The sequence below is a fragment of the Pan troglodytes genome, chromosome 2, assembly GCF_028858775.2.
Source record: "Pan troglodytes isolate AG18354 chromosome 2, NHGRI_mPanTro3-v2.0_pri, whole genome shotgun sequence".
In the NCBI taxonomy this organism is placed as follows: domain Eukaryota; kingdom Metazoa; phylum Chordata; class Mammalia; order Primates; family Hominidae; genus Pan; species Pan troglodytes.
In genome coordinates, this window is record NC_086015.1 from 50,058,910 (window position 1) to 50,074,494 (window position 15,585).

A 15,585-nucleotide genomic window follows, 5' to 3' on the forward strand; every position below is an offset into this window, starting at 1 on the left:
AAAAATTGGTGGGTGCCTGTAATCCCAACTACGCAGGAGGCTGAGGCAGAGAATTGCTTGAACTCGGGAGGCAGAGGTTGCAGTGAGCCGAGATCGTGCCAGAGTGAGACTCCATCTTGGGGAAAAAAAAAAAGAAAGAATTAAATACCACCACCAACTGGGATACATTCCAGATATACAAGTCTGGTTGAAAATTTGAAAATCAATTAATGTAATCCATCACATCAGCAGAGTAAAGGAGAGAAATCATATGATCATATCAATATAGATACAGAAAAAAGCATTCAACATAATTCAACACTCATGATAAACACTCTCAGCAAACTAGAAATATATGAGAACTTCCTCAACATGATAAAAAAAACTTTTTTTAAAAACCTAAAGCCACAATAAAATATCATCTTACACCAGTCAGAATGGCTATTAGTTAAAAGGTTAAAAATAACAGATGTTGGTGAGGATGTGGAGAAAAGGGAACTCCTAAACACTGTTGATGGGAATGTAAATTAGTACAACCTCTATAGAAAATAGTATGGAGATTTCTTAAAGAACCAAACATAAAGCTACCATTGGATCCTGCAATCCCACTCCTAGGTATGTACCCAAAAGGAAAGAAATTATTATATCAAAAAGCACCTAAACTCATATGTTTATTGCAGTACTATCCACAAAGGCAAAGATATGGAATCAATCTAAGTGTCCATCAACAGGTGATTGGATAAAGAAAATGTAGTATATAAGCACAGTGGAATACCATTCAGCTGTTAAAAAGAATAAAATCATGTCTTTTGCAGCAACATGGAGAGAACTGGAGGCCATTAAGTGAAACAAGTGAGACACAGAAAGATAAATATTGCACGTTCTCACTTATAAGTGGTATAACCTGCATGGACCTAGGGGGACTGAACAAAGGGGGCGAACGCAGGAATAAAAGACAAAGATGAAAGAGTATATTTGGAAGAAGGGGTCAGGGGGCACTTTGCCTCTAGTGGACAAGGGCCCTGAGCTTTACACAGCCCTCCGTATTTATTAGGCAAAAGAGATAGCGAGAAGGGTGGCGTGGAAAAGGGGTTGGCTGCTCGGTCCAGAGTAGGCTTGCAAGACTGCATTCTCTAGATGTCCCAGTAGATAACCTAAAGGAGCTTGGTGCCAGGAAGTGACTGCCTTCAGCAAACCTTCTGGCAGTGAGAGCAGTCGTGAGTTTGCCCACATCCTGCATTCATGATAAACAGTTTGCTGTTTGATCATATAGCCTCCAGTGGAATGCTGAGTTGGTCATGTCCCATGGGCCTTTGGCTCCCTGCATATCCCCCTTTCTGTTTATGTATTAATTGAAAGAATGTAAGGCCAGGCTGAGCAGCTCTCATTTTTCGATTGGCAGTCCATCTGAGTTTACAGACTATAAACAGAAGACAGAGACAAAAAAACATTATTCCAAGAACTACATATAAGATATTAATGTGGTGCTTTAGATAGGTCCAAGGGTTGAGGCTCTCCAGGCCTTCCTGGAATTCGGTCCAGTCTTCTAAAGAAGGCTGAAACTCTTGAGTTTGCCTATTTAAATCAAGAATTTTGTTTTGTAATTCACCAATATCAAAGGTGATGTTGGATGTGAAAGCTCCCTGCAAATGGGCTTTCACAAGGTCCCACAGATACTCACTTTGGTTATATTTTAAGTTGGTTACACAAATATGAGTGTGATTAAAATGACAACGCAATTGCTGCTGCAATTGCAAGCTTTGTGCTTTTCCCCTAACCATAGAACCGTGGATTTCAACATTGCCACTTCAGTTTGTAACTCAGTGTTAATTTTATTCTGAAGTAGCCACACTTGGTCGGCTGTATGCCTCCATTTCTCCACATACTGAGCTGTTTGAATAGAATTATGCAAAGCTACAGAGGACATCACAACAGAAGTTATTAGTGTGACCAAGGAAACAATAGCAAAAATTATCAGGCCCAAGGCTCTACAGACACGATGAGTAAGCTGAGTTAGAAGAAGTTTCACAAAATGCAAAGCAGGTGTGGCAGCCCAAGGCTCAGACAGATTAACACGAATCCATAGCCCAGGGATGCAACCTAAAATCATCAAAGTAGAGATACTACGTGTTTGCAATGTGCTATGATTAATGCAGTGATATAACTGGCAAGATTTACAGGTCAGTTTGGTATTGTTTACCTGGAGCTGGTCCTTCTTAGCTGCCAAAAAGACAAAAGGATTAAAAACACAAACTGTAAATTGAGTGGTGATATTCTTTACAAATGTAACATTAAGACTGTGTGGCTTACTATTGCTATTATTGGATAGTATTCCAACCCAGATGTTGCTATTCATAAATGGGAGTGCTGCCTTCCATATTGTCTCTTGAATTGGTCCTTTCCTTCCTAGATAATGCCACTGAGGAAGAGGCGGGCTAAAGCCTGCTCCATGCCAAGCAATCTGGGTGGCAGACTGGGATTGGATGCCAGTGTTGTATAAAGAAGAAGAATTAAAAGCTTGCCACCAATGCCAGCGCAGTTTGTACCATGATTTCTGATTTTTGTCTTTTCCTTCTAATTGACCTTTAGGTCCCCAATGTCTCCAGTTAACATAGATTGTTTTCTAGCCAGTGGGCCAAGACAGGGGGTCCATGGAGGGGGATAGGAACTATTGAAGGGAATCTATTCTGTATAGTCAGCACAATTAGGGCGATTGGGCCGGGAATGGTTGGTTAGCACACCAGTTACGTTAATAGAACCAAGACTTAATAAGTACATGATTTTACCATAGTGACTCAACCATGTTTGAGCTTGAATTGTAAGACAGCTATGGCTGAGTGACGTTTTTGTGGTGATACACAAAGGGAGCCCTTCCAGTGGAGCGGTATAATTAATGACATTATTCTGAGAGTCTAAGTGTTCTATGTCAGGGGGAGTTTGGGGTCCTGGAGCCCACTCTCCCTGATTGTGATAAATCTCAGGAGGAGTGTCACTCCAAAGTACAGGTCGTACTGCTGGGGGATTGGGAACATATGCCTAATATGTTTTTGCTTCTGCACAGGGAAACATACCGCACAGGACATTATGGCTAACATGGCCAAGAACATGGAATCAGGGGTTTTTGCCTGTCCCTGACACTCCAGTAGTTTCTCAGCTTCCTGTGTGGCTTTCTTGAGTTGTCCCCAGGTTATGGGGGTTGATGTCGTTGTGATTCTGGTCAGCCTTTTCTCCCTCTTTGCACTCAGGCTCAGCTGGCTCATGGCTTGTACCGGAGGGACTGGGCCCATGGTTGGCCACCCTGGGTTCCTCTAGTCTCCCATTCTGTGGTCGCATGCACCTTGAGGGCACCCACACGGCTTGTCCATCTCCTGTGAAAACACAAGCCTATCCTCTTCCCCACGTCAGTAAACCCACCAGAACTTTCCATTGTCCTTCTTCCAGGGATTTCCATAACACTTTTGGATAAACTTTCCTCTTTTCCTCTAACACTTGCCAATGTCTTTTTGCCGAAGTCTTACCATCCATACCAGGAGTCAAAAAATTTAAAGTAAATAAGGCTAAATATAGTTTTGATTGAGGTGGTAGTTGGCCTCCTATACCCCCTTTTTGTCTTTTCAACATGCATTGTAATGTTTGCTGTGCCTGCTCTATAAAGCCTTGTCCTCTAGGATTATAAGGAATTCCTGTTTTATGGGTTATAGCCCAAAGCTGTAAGAAATTTTTAAAAGCATGACTAGTATAAGCGGGTCCATTGCCAGTTTTTAATTGTTTAGGTATCCCCATATGAGCAAATGGTGATAGGCAATGTCGCTGTGCATGACCAGCTGTCTCACCTGTTTGGCACATAACATGCTGCGTATGAAAATAAGTGTCTATAGTCACATGAACATAGCTTACCAAAGGTTGCTGTGTGTGTAACATCCATTTGCCAAATTTCATTTGGAGCCAAACCTCGTGGATTACATCCTTCTACAGGTGTGGCTCCAGGGGCATGCTGGCAAGTAGGACAGGTTTGTGTTATAGCCCTAGCATGCCTGCAAGATAAATGGAACATGTGAGTAAGGGCGGAAGTATTTTGGTGCAGAAGCGCATGAGATGCTTGAGCTTGCTGAAACACAGAACCAATCAGTTTGTCTGCTTTCTCATTACCTAGAGATAGTGGCCCAGGAAGTTGTGTGTGAGAATAAATATGAGAAATATGAGAAGAAGCTGCATGAGAGCGAATAACTTGTTGAAGTCTTAAAAATAAGCAGTTCTGGGTCTAGTGTATTTTTAATTGTAGCAGTTTCTATGTGACTGGCTACATTTACAACGTAAGCTGAATCACAGACAATTTTGATAGGATCTGAAGCTGTGAGCTGTAACACCTGAATGACTGCAATTAGCTCTGAGGATTGAGCTGAAACCCCAGAGGTCATTATTGTTTGAGTATGTTTTGGTCCATAGATAGCTGCATGACCTTTGGAAGAACCATCAGTAAAATAAGTCTGTCCACCTGGAGTAGGCTTGTGATGAATAATGAATAATCACAGGAAGAATGAAAGAATGGATTTTATAAAATTGTAAAATTTTGTCTGAAGGGTAGTGGCTATCTATAGCACCCACGAAGTCTGCAAAAGTAGTCTGCCAGGCAGTTGACATTTCCCAAGCTGTGGCTTGTTGCTGGGAGTCTACAGGAACAATAATTTTGTCAGGTTCATATCCCATAAGCATTCTTGACCTATGCCTGCCCATAGTCACAATTTGTGTAATTAAAGAAGGATAAACTTGCAAGGTTTTGACTGTTTGATTAGGTAGAAAGAGCCATTCTATTACTGTTACAGACTTGTCTATGAACTGGCCCAAAAGTCCTCTTGGAGAGTTGGGGGTAGGAAGAATAAACAAAAGCAAAGGTTTTTGCAGTTGTAGCGGTGAGGCATGTCTCTGCTGTGACATTTGCTCTACAAGCCGTAATTCGGCTTCTGCCTCTTTAGTTAATTGCTGCAGGGAATTTAAAGAACAGTCTCCTTGCAGGGTTTGGTAAAGATGTGTAAGTTGATAGGTAGCAGCAATACTTAACATCGGTCGTAGCCAGTTAATATCTCCTAATTGTTGAAAATCATTTAAAGTCTGTAACCTGTCTTTACAGAGAACTACTTTCTGAAGCCGTACACTCCTCTCCATTAACAATACTTCCTAAGTATTGGTATGGGGAAGTTGTTTGCACTTTCTCTGGAGCAATTTTGAGATTCCATTTGACAAGAGCTCGCTTTACTTCTCTGAATAATTTATGTAAAATTTGATCTGTAGGAGGGGCCAAAAGAATATCATCCATAAAATGAATGATATACGCAGTGGGAAACATATTTTGAGGCTCCTTTAATGCTCTTCCCACAAAATGCTGAGGTAATGTGGGACTGTTAAGCATGCCTTGAGGTAAAACTTCCCATTGATAGTGAGACACGTTCTCTTTGATTAACAGAAGGCACAGAGAAGGCAAATAGAGGCTGATCCTTCTCATGTAAGGAGGGTATAGTAAAGAAACTATCCTTAAGATCTATTATTACAAGAGGCCAGTCTCTTGAAATGGCCACTGGGGAAGGTAAACCTTGCTGTAATGCGCCCATCGGTTTAATTTGTGCATTAATAGCTCTCAAATTATGCAGCAATCACCATCTTCTGGACTTTTTTTGGAATAACAAATACCGGTGAATTCCAGGGGCTGACTTTTCTGTATGTCCTGCATTCAATTGCTCTTTTACCAACAGATGAAGTTGATCTAGCTTCTCCTGTGTTAGGGGCCATTGATCCCCCCACACAGGTTTGTCACTAAGCCATTCTAATGGTAAGGGCTTAGGCGGAGGAGAAATATCAATGACCCCCGTCAGAAATTCTGACGCTCTAGCTACTTTTCTATCTGTTTTTCCAGTTACTGATAACAGATTAGGGTTTTCTTGTAGAAACCTCCCCAAACCTTTTCCACTATGATATCTCATGTTCTTCAACATTTTAAATCCTGGGTTATCAAAGTTTTTATTTGTAAGTCTCATATCCCATGCTGTAAGTAAGTCTTGACCCCATAAGTTGATAGCTATATTTGCGACATAAGGCTGAAAAGTACATGACTGTCCATCCAGACCAAGACAAGGTAAAATCTCAGCACTCTGTTGAACACTTTGAGCTGTTCTTGCTCCCACTAAGGACGTAGAAGTTAATTGCAAGGGCCAGGATGGGGGCCAATTGTCTTTAGATATTACTGACACATCAGCTCCCATATCCATAAGCCCATAAAATTTCTTTCCTTAATTTGTACTACACAGGTGGGTCTATTAGAGGCTATGGGTTGGGGTAGATAGATTTCCTGTGTAGTTGTGCTCCCAAACCCTTTATTTCCTTGTTTCTCCTTATGTGGAGAAGGGTGTAATTTGCAGGGAATAAGTAATAATTGCACTATGTATTCTCTCAGTTCAAAAACCCAAAGATCTTGTGACATTAAAACTACTTGAATTGGCTGGGAGCTGTGGCTCATGCCTGTAATCCCAGCACTTTGTGAGGCTGAGGCGGGCGGATCACGAGGTCAGGAGATTGAGACCATCCTGGCTAATACGGTGAAACCGTGTCTCTACTAAAAATACAAAAAATTAGCCAGGTGTGGTGGTGGGCGCCTGTAGTCCCAGCTACTTGGGAGGCTGAGGCAGGAGAATGGCGTGGACCCGGGAGGCGGTCTGAGACTCCATCTCAAAAAAACAAAAACAAAAACAAAAAAAACTTGAATTTCTCCTTCATAACCAGAGTCAACAACTCCTGGGACTACAGTAATGCCTTGCAAGTTAAGGCGGCTTTTGCCTAAAATTAGTCCCATATATCCTGCTGGTAAAGGTCCCCAAATACCGGTGGGAACTTTGATGGGTTTGTCTCCCCCAACTAATGTAACCCTTTGTCTGGCTGGGAGATCTAACCCTGCACTTCCTGGTGTTCCTGGGGTGAGGGAATCAATATTCCTCTGGGAACCCACGCCTGAAACGGGGTTGAGGTCTGGGCTGGGAATGCCCTGATTGTTTGTGGGGCCCAGGTCCAGGCCCCCGTCTCGTTTCCCAACAGGGGGGTGCCATTCTGATGAAATTTTGAGCAGTACTGATTAGCCCAGTGATTTCCTTTGTTATAGGGAGGACAGTCCTGGTGTTTTTTCCCCTGGGTGGGGCACTGCATTGTAAGGTCCTTTCTGTCCTGAGATCTGGTGGCATTCCTTTTTAAAATATCCAGTTTTTCCACAATTATAACACTTTCCCATTTTAGAGCCTGACCCTTGGCTCCTTTTAGATTTGTCAACTACTAAATTAGCCATTACTTCAGCTAGCGTTGAAGAGCAATGAAGTTCAGTTCTTACATCCTGACAAGCTCTGAGAAAATTTCCCAAGTTCTTTGTACACCTCACCGGTGCCCGTGCACGTTCATAATCTGCGTTTGCATTCTCAAAAGCTAGAGTAAAGGTTAGCATTTCTGCAGCTGCGGTATGAGGAATCTGACGCTTCACTGCCTCTTGTAATCTTGCAAGAAATTGTGCCTAGGTTTCTTGCGACCCTTGCGTGATATGTAAAAAGGATTATACTGGGACTCCCTCTTAAGGAATTGTAGCCCAAGCGCATTTAGTGGCCTGTGTGCACTGCTGATAAGCAGCATTTGTGAGTGTCATTTCATGTTCCAGGTCTGAATAAGGGCCATTACCCAATAGCATATCCTTTATAATGTCTCCGTTTCCAGCAGCACGGTTCTATCCAGCCTGGTCTGCACCCAGTTCTTGCCAATTTAAATTCCATGTCGGATATGCGCTAGCAGACAAGCAAGTTTGCGCCAAGTGTTTCACATCAAAGGGTAGAAGACACATAGCACCAAACACAGATGCTAGCAATCCTAAAGTGAATGGGCTCTGTATGCCATTATTTACCACACTCGCTTTTAATTCCTTTAACAACTTAAACTCTAGTGGAGTGTGTTCATGATTAAGCTGCTGTGGATTATTTGGATCAGGCCTTACGGAAATAGGAAAAGCACAAGGTCCTAAGGGCTCTCCAGCCATGGCGGCAGAACGTAAAATTCTTTGTATTGGGGTCTCTGTTTCTGCCACCGAAGGAGGCGGTACAGATGTTTCTGCAACTGGAGGGAGCGGTATAGGCCAATTTTTATCCTCCCTCTCCTGTTTTTTATTTTCAATTGGAGCTGTGGGTGGGACAACAGATTCTTTCAGATTTTTAGATTCAGCCTGCTGTCCCGCAGAATAATAAGGAGATAATGGCAGAAGTACAGTACGAACTAAACTCCAAGAGGAGAAAACTGAAGAATAACTTTAAAACCTTTTTGATGAGCCTGTTTTAATCCTTCTCCTGCTCTGTCCCAATTTTCCACATCAAGAGTGCCTGCCTGTGGAAACCATGGGTTATGCATAATAACCTCCCATAGCATCTTAGTTAATGTGAGAACTAACCTGAGCACCAGTTTATTTCAACAAAACTTTAAGCAACTGCACATAATGTTTTTCTTCAACAGACAAATTCTGCCCCATGTTACCCTGATTCAGAAAACTTCCCATTCCCAGTACTACTTTAAGGCACTGCTCCCAGTAGCTCTCTTTAGGGCACTGACCATAATTATATCCGCTGCTGGCAGACTCATCCCGGGCTCCCTGTTCGCCTCGTCAGTTTCAGTTCCTCTGCTCCAGCAGATCTTCTTCATTCACGTCCTCAAAGTCCCTTTTCTGGGGTGCCATTATGTAACCCACATGGACCTAGGGGGACTGAACAAAGGGGGGCAAACGTGGGAATAAAAGACAAAGACAAAAGAGTATATTTGGAAGAAGGGGTCAGGGAGCACCTTGCCTCTAGTGGACAAGGGCCCTGAGCTTTACACAGCCCTCCATATTTATTAGGCAAAAGAGATAGCGAGAAGGTGGGTGTGGAAGAAGGGGTCAGCTGCTTGGTCCAGAGTAGGCTTGCAAGACTGCATTCTCTAGATGTCCCAGTAGATAACCTCAAGGAGCTTGAGGCCAGGAAGCGATTGCCCTCAGCAAACCTTCTGGCAGTGGGAGCAGTCGTGAGTTTGCCCAGATCCTGCGTTCATGATAAACAGTTTGTTGTTTGATCATATAGCCTCCAGTGGAATGCTGAGTTGGTCAGTCCCACGGGCGTTCGGCTCCCTGCAAAGTGGGAACTAAATAATGTGTACACAAGAGTGTAGAGTGTGGAATGGTAGACAATGGACACTCAAAAGGATGAGGGGGGGCGTGTGTGATGGATTATTGTTACCGAAACACCAGGGGTTTGGTGTAGGTACTGCTGCTGGCTGCACAGAAAATCAGTGACTGAGATGACGAGTATTACCAAGGAAGAAAGCTTTAATCAGGTGCTGCAGCTGAGGAGATGGGAGCTCAGTCTCAAATCCATCTCCCTGACCAACTAAAACTAGAGGTTTATATAGCAGGAAAGAAATGTAACAATGTGTAAAAAAACAGGAACTAGGGAGGGGCAAGGAAGCAATCATGATGAATGAGGGGGTCAGGCATCTCATTGATTTGTGCTGGGAAGCATTGCCACCTGAATAAGAAGTGGTCCACAGACATGGATGATCAGTCAAATGCACCTAGGAGCCAATGGTCAGCCAAGATCAGGAAAAACTGACCTAAGGAAATTGATCACTGGTGGAATCCTTAGCAGAAAAGGCATATGTAACTCAGGGTGGGAGGAAGAAGGTTTCTCTTAAGTTATATCCCTTGTTGCCCTCTGCAGTGTATTGAGTTCAGGCCAGGAAGAAGTAGACAGAGTGCTGAAGCCGTCCTTGCAGAGTTAACAAGAATTTTGGACAGAAATACATATAATGAAGCATTAATCAGGGTACACTTCCACTCACTTCTTTGTAACCAAAAGTCACGTAGCACTTGATACTGACCATTGGCATCCCTGTTGTTCCTATAGATAGGATTTCTGATTTTAGAATCATAAGGCTTTTATTTAAGATAGATAAGATCTGAGTCATGTACATGAACAAAACAATCATAAACAAAATCAGAAGGTTTTTGTTTAAGAATTTCTAAGATGTTTTCCAGATCCCAAATTCCAGCCAAACAGCTGTTGCCAACTAGTTTGAAGACCCCTCCAGACGAATGGATCATAATGAAAAAACAGTTTCTTCATCCTCTTGTCCCATGACTTCACCCTGCACTCTTTGACCAGTCAACAATCTCCACACTTTGGCTCACTCCAAAACCCTTAAAAACCCTAGCCACAAACTCCTCAGTGAGACAGATTTGAAGTTTCTTCCCATCTCCTCATTCAGTGGCCCTATGATTAAACCTCTTTCTCTGCTGCAACCCGGTGTCTTGGTGTACTGACTTGCTCTGTGCATCAGGCAATGAACCTATTACAGTTACAGTACCTCAGAGGGTCCTCTGGAGACCTGGATTCCGTAATTTCAAGGTACCTTGAAGGATCCCTGCTTGTCCAGCAGTAGGGCCCATGTGGAAACATGGAGTTAAGGGAGCCACCACCACTCTGCCAAGCATCAACTTAATCAGATCTCTTAACAACACTATGAAGAAGAGACAATCAGTATTTGAAATTTGCAGATAAGCCAGCAGAGGTGCTCAGAGGTTAAAGTCACTCGCAGTTAATCAGCAAGAAAATGGTGGTTGAGTGGGATTCAGTCCAACTTGTCTGGCTCCAAAGTCTCAGGTTTCTAGGGCTTGGTTTAAGGGGAGCCACACTTGTTTCCAAGATTGGGCTTGGGGTTGGGATTGGTTGTTAAGCAGTCTCTTGACTCCTTAGGCTGGCTGGGACTGTCTTCCTCCTCTCTTCTTCCTACTGCTCTCAGAAATGTGTGGTGTAGGTGCAGTGCTTGTTATATAGGGGTCAGACTAGCATTTCAAGAGTTCGTTTTTTTTCTTTTTATTTTTAGTAGAGGTGGGGTTTCACCATGTTGGCCAGGCTGGCCTCAAACTCCTGACCTCAGGTGATCCACCTGCCTCAGCCTCCCAAAGTGCTGGGATTACAGGTGTGAGCCACTGCACCCAGCCTCAAGTTTTCATTTCAATACTTCTTTTAACACAAAATTTATGACCCACATACCAATCAAGGACTTTTGGGTGGCAAATTTAAAACTTGGGGGGATGGTACAATTATTCTAGAAAGCAGTTTGGCAGTTTTTCTTTCTTTTATTTTTTTTGAGACAGGGTCTCACACTGTTGCCCAGGCTAGAGTGCAGTGGTGCAATCACAGCTCGCTGCAGCCTCAACCTCCTGGACTCAAGCAATTCTCCTGCCTCAGCCCCTCAAATAACTGGGACTACAGGCGCATGCCACCACACCTGGCTAATTTTTGTATTTATTTATTTTTTTTTTGTAGAGATGGGGTTTCGCCATCTTGCTCAGGCTGGTCTCCAACTCCTGAACTCAAGTGATCTGCCCACCTTGGCTTCCCAAAGTGGTGGGATTACAGGCTTGGAGCCCCTGTACCTGGCTGGCAGCTTCTTTGAAAGTTAAACAAACACCCATGTGTTTGTTTACCTAGGAGTCATCTGGCTCCTAGGTATTTACTAGAGAAAGCCAAAAACAATTTCCGTGCAAATATTTGCTCACAAAAGACCGTAGCAGCTTTACTTGTAATAAAGCAAAACTTAAAGCAGCCCTAGTGTCCATCAGTGGGTGAAAGGATAAATCAACTGTGGAATATCCACACAGTGAAATACTCTCAGCATTAAAAAGAAACAGATTCATCATCACCCTACAATGTGAGTGAACCTCAAAATAATGATGCTAAATGCAAGAAGCAAGAAAGAGTACATAATGTATGATTCCATTGTTTTCCGTTTTTAGTTTTTAGAGGTGAGTCCTGCTATGTTTTCTAGGCTGGACTTAAATTCTTGAGCTCAAGAGAGTCAACTGCCTCAGCTAGCCAAGTAGCTGGGACCATAGGCATATGCTACTGCACCTGGCTTGATTCCATTTATGTAAAGTTCTAGAAAATGCCAACTAATTTATAGTGACTGAAACAGATCAGATCAGTGGTTGCCTGGGGTTTGGGATGAGGGAAAGATGGAATATAAAGGGGCGCAAAGCAACTAACTGTTGGGGATGATGAAAAAATTGGCGTCTTGATTTTGGTGATAATTTCATGGGTTTCCACATATGTTAAAATAAATCAGAAGACACACTTTAAATATGTTGCAGTTTATTGTACTTTAATTATACCTTGTGATGGCCAGTTTTATGTGCCATCTAGGCTAGGCTGTATTCCACAGCTATTCAATCAGACATGGTTCTAGGTGTTGTAGATGTGATTAACATCTACAATCGGTTTACTTTATGGAAAGGAAATTATTCCTAATACTCTAGGAGGCCCGATTCAATCAGTTGAAAGGCGTGAATGCAGAACTGGTTTCCCTGAAGAAGAAATTCTGCCTGTGGATTGCAGTTAGCCTTTACCTGAGAGTTCCAGCCTGCTCTTCCCGATGGCCGCCCTGCAGAGTTTGGATTTCCCTAATCAGTCCCTACAATTGTGTAAGACAATTTCTTGCAATAAATCTCTATCTAGTACCTATTATCATCTTATCTGTCTGTCTGTCTATCTATCTATCTATCTATCTATCTATCCATCTATCTATCTATCTGCCATCTATGTATCTATCATCTATCGATCATCTATCTTGCTACCTATCTCTTACATCCTACTGGATATCCTACTGGTTCTGTTTCTCTAGTGAAAGCCTGACTCATATGGATTTAGGTAATGGAAGTGGTTCTAAAAGAACAAAATCTTAAGGATGAATTTTCTGAATTGCTTCTCTCGTATGATTCAATTTAAGGCCAGTAATGACTCTATTTCCATTGGTAAAGAGGGCATGGAATGAGGTGGCAAAATATTCCTGGATATTCCTGATCAAATGCTTATTAAAGGTAAGGTTCTGGTGATCATGTATTTGACACCTTTGGGGCATTTAGTCAAAATAAGGTGTATGGTGAGATTGGCTGGTTGCTCCTGACTATGTTAGAGAAAATGGAGAAGGAAAAGGATGAACTCAGGGCTTCAAATTGCCAGCTGAGCTCCACATATATGATCCAAAAGCTTCTATGTCTGTCCTTAAAGAAACCCTGTCTCTGTAGATGCAGGACTGGAATTTCTGAAAACCAAATCCTGAGTCTTATCCTGCAAGTGGCTGTATTACAATGCAAATTGAATTCACAACGTTGCAGGGCATCTTCTGATTTTATTTTATTTTAGACAAGGTCTTACTCTGTCACCAGGGCTGGAGTGCAGTGGTGAGATCATGGCTTAGTGCAGCTTCTACCTCCTGGGCTCAAGCGATCCTCCCACCTCAGCCTCCTGAGTAGTTGTAGTCCTGAATAGCTGGGACTATAGACGGGTGTCACCATGCCCAGCTAGTTTTCCTGTATTTTTGTAGAAACAGCGTTTTACCATGTTGCCTAGGCTGGTCTTGAACTCCTGAGGTCAAGCGATCCACCCACCTTGGCCTCCCAAAGTGCTGGGATTACAAGTGTGAGCCATGATGACCGGCCATAGGGTGTCTTCTGTTAGAGTGAAGGCATTGATTAGGAAGTAATGGGCTCTTCAAAATCAGAGTGGGGACATATGAAAAGATCCTAAGGAAAGTGGGGTCATTACATCCCTAAATATTGTTGAGTCTTCTTTGCCAGCAGAAGCAGCCCTTTTACTGCTGTCTGACCCACTAAATCCTAAGGTGGGGTGTGCACAATAGCACTCCATCATCAAATGGAAATGGTAAATATGACACAGGCCTGAGCCAGCCTTGAAGGCACAAGAAAGTTAGCTGAGGAAGTGGCCCATATACCTATAGAGCTGATTCTTCCTACACTGCCTTCTCTGTCTCAGCCTGTACCTATGGCCTCATGAAGAATTCCCTGTGATTAGCTGAATGAGGAAGAGAAAAACTCAAGTTTGCTTATAGATGATTGTGCACAATATGCAGGCATCACCCAAGATGTTCAGGTGTAGCAATACATCTTCTCTCTGGGTCATTCCTAAACCACAGTGATGAGAAGAAATACTCCCAGTAGGCAGAACTTTGAGCATTGCACTTGGTTGTTCATTTTGCTTGGAAGGAAAAATAGGTACTTAAACTCTCAATCACATTATTTATAGACAGTCTCAGGGTTCAGTCCCACAAATTGCAGCCTGTGAACATTTGAATTTGCTAGTTGATTTCAGAAAGAAAATCTTAGTTCCCAATTTCTAATTTCAGTGACAATGATGTTAAAAAAAAACTTTCACTCTTACTTCTATATAACATGCAGTATACGTATTCCATTTCCCACTTTTAGCAAAAAAGAGGAAAGGGTGCCTGGCTACTTTTCACTTCCACTTGGCTGAGGACTGAATACTCATGACCAATGTCCCTGACAAAGTTTTTGTGTTTGTTTATACACCTTTATTGAGGCATGTGTAAGTAAAGTTTCCACCAAAGAAACAAAACCAGAAGAATGGATATCTACAGCTATCGTCTATATTTATATCTATATCTATCTTTACAATAAGAAAGTCATACTTTCTACTAACATGATACAACTGAAATTGTGCTAACCTTTTCCCTGGAACAGGTGGCAGTGTCCTTGAGTGATAGTCATTCTTTCCCTAGATACCTTGTAACTTAAATACTAGGACGTAAAGTCAATCACTGTTAATACATCTTATGTTAGATGATAAGAGTATAAAGAGGGAAAAACTCAAAAATATTTGCTTAATGCATATCTATCCGTACAAACACATAACAAAATAGAAAGAAATACTCATATATAGTCCTCATTTCTGCATCTGGTCACATGGTCATAGCTGTTTATATAACATAGCTGTATCTATTTATAGATACCTTCTTCCACTACCCATGACTTATTCCTTTTGCCCTCAGTAAGCACCTAAGCTTGCCATGGTTCTTTGCTTGGTGGGTGACCCCAATCTTCATTTCTGAAACCTGGGCCATTAGCAGTTCTTCCTGAACTGGGTTGTAGTTCTCCATTGACTTTAATCACAGAACATAGTAGTACTAATAGGCGCCCTAAGGAATCTCTTGTATTCCAAATATACTTTGTCTTCTTCTATTGTGTAGTAGCAGCCCAATTTCCCTTTGGTAATCAGGATCAATCATCCCAACCAGCACAGCACTCCCTTATTTGCCTGTTAATTCATAGGTAAGAGGAGCCCAAAGTGGCAGGGTGGCAGTTTTAACTTGTAATTCAATGGAATCATTGTTGAATCTCCTGGTGGAAGCATTCCTCCCTCTGTAACTAAGACCTGTAGACCAGCTGAGCATAAGGTCACAGGAACAGAAGCAAACATTTTGCTAGGGGATTACCTATGGTAATAGTGAATGGTGCCACTCCCATTTCTATCTCCTGATTTCTGGACCGGTGACTCCTGGCTATGGAGAAACAGTATGTATATTGGATGCTGATTTACAGTGCACACATCCTCCTGGAGGATGCTTCCCCAGTACTGCAAGATATTGCCATCTGGCTGCCACCATAATTGAGTCTTCACAGGCCATTCCACTATTCTATCAAGCCTGCTGCTTCAGGATGATGGGGAATATGGTTAGTCCAGTAAATTG